General features: G+C 36.9%; 1 non-coding gene across 1 annotated transcript; it reads left to right on the plus strand.

Annotated features, from left to right (window-relative positions):
• Window positions 1-1,011: 1,011 nt before the first annotated feature.
• Window positions 1,012-1,118, plus strand: LOC116120778. The gene has a single exon (XR_004126603.1). It is a non-coding gene; the product is annotated as a small nucleolar RNA R71 (small nucleolar RNA).
• The last annotated feature ends 1,061 nt before the right edge of the window (window positions 1,119-2,179 follow it).

Raw genomic sequence — 2,179 nt, forward strand, 5'->3', positions numbered from 1 at the left:
AGTTGACCTTCATTCTTGTCAAACCTTTTGCCCAACTCTTTAATTTGCGTGTAACAGGTCTTCAAAAATTCTTGTAATAATCTGCCTATTTGAATTGCATGACAAGGCGGAATGTTCCAGAACGTCGGTAGTGCAGGTGCGTCAACTTCAAGCTCGATTACAACCTTGATGCAGCAAGTATCTCTCCAAACTCAAAACATGAAAGTTGTAGATATCTTTCTTAACGTTCCACATAATTTTGAATCATCTCAATCGGAGCTCGGGTAAGAGAGTTATGCTCAGATTACAAAGAAATGTTGAAACTATCTGAATTCACTTAATTAGTTCCGTTTTGCAATTAACGCCTCTATTTGCATCCTAAATCAAAATAGAATAATAATGAGTACATTTAAGCAGCAAATAAGTATAAAAGACTAGACATTAAGGGGGGTAAATATGGAATTTTGCATTCTCATCACTCTTCCATGAATTTAGTGAGCACACTTTCCATATTAGATTTCTTCTCTTGAGGTTGGAAGCTCGGTGGTGGTTTGTGCTCATTGTTGTTACTCCACGAAAAGTTTGGATGATTTCGCCATGCTGGGGTGTGTGTTGGAATACGAATTCCCTTACCCTTGTTGAAAATTGTTGACATAGTTAGCTTGTTCCGATTGAGCAAATGGATTCCTTTCTTGACAATTTTTGGACAAATGATTTCCTACAAAAAGTTCACAAATTAGAGAAGATGATTCAATAGCATTTACCTTTAAGGCAACTCCTAATTGCTTCAGGATGGCTGAAAGTTGGGCAGCCAATACGGTGTAGCCATCAACTTCGTGCACTCCCGCCGCTTTCCTTGTTGAATTACTTTCCGAACGCCTCATCTAGTTATTGCTTGCCATTACTTCAATCAGATCATAGGCGTCCTCCGGTGTTTTGTTATTCAAGGCTCCCCCACTTCCAGCATCTACCATGGCTTGTATATTTGGCATCAACCCATTGTAAAACGTTTGCACTTGTGACCATATTGGTAACCCATGGTGAGCGCACCTCCGTAAGAGATCCTTATATCTCTCCCAAGCTTCGTAAAGCGACTCTATATCTTGCTAGAAAAAATTTGTGATGTCACTTCTTAGCTTGGCAAACTTGGTAGGTGGAAAATATTTAGTAAGGAACGCTTGAGCTAACTCATTCCATGTCGTGATGCTCCCAGACTGCAGAGAAATTAACCAAGCTTTAGCTTCATCCCGAAGAAAGAATAGGAAAAGCCTTAGCCTAATTGCATCATCAGATACTTCATTATGCCTGAATGTGTCACATAACTCTAGAAAATTGGTGATATGCAAGTTGGGATCATCATTAGGCAACCCTGCGAATTGGACTGACTGGTGAATCATTTGAATAATTGTTGGCTTGATCTCAAAAGTATTCGCTTGAACTGGTGGCCTCCTGATGCTGGAATAGCACCCTTCAACAGTAGGAGTAAAGTAGTCCTTCAATGCTTGTTGAACCACTACCACTCTTGCAATTCTATTGCCCCCTGGGATTTCCTCATTTTCTGGATTACTCATATTTTGATTTATACTTCCCTTGTCAGCTACTGCTTTTTCTAAGTTAGCTTGCCTCTTTTCCTTTCTCAACTATTTAGCTGTTTTCTCTATCTTAGAATTGAAAGGATTAAGATCACCACTACGTTTTGAACGTAAGCTCTCAAGGAGCAAAAAAAAAAAAATAATAAAATAAGAGAAAAAAAATTAACTTTAAAAACAAAGATAAAACAAATCAAACTAGCAACTAAATAGTTTGTAACGATAGTGAAAAAAAAATAATTCCCTGCAATGGCGTCAAAAACTTGTTGAAATCCGCAAGTGTACGGAATCGTGCAAGTAATAAAGCTCGAGTAACGAGTGTCGAATCCCAAGAGAATTACTAATACCAAGTATCACACTAACCTATCTTATTGATATTTGATTAATTAGATTTTCAAAATGATTCAATGGAAAATAAAACAACTTAGAAACAAAACAAAAACAGACTTTTATTAATACTATAATAGGAAATTAGTATGACTAAACCTAGGGCATAGATTTCACACTAATTTAATCCTATGCATTGACAATTATCATTAACCCAATTAAGCTTATTCTAAAGGCCAAACTCCATAATATTTTGCTAACTTTCTCTCGAATAATGAACAAAT

This window comes from Pistacia vera, unplaced genomic scaffold (assembly GCF_008641045.1).
Source record: "Pistacia vera cultivar Batoury unplaced genomic scaffold, PisVer_v2 Contig944, whole genome shotgun sequence".
Taxonomy (NCBI): Eukaryota; Viridiplantae; Streptophyta; class Magnoliopsida; order Sapindales; family Anacardiaceae; genus Pistacia; species Pistacia vera.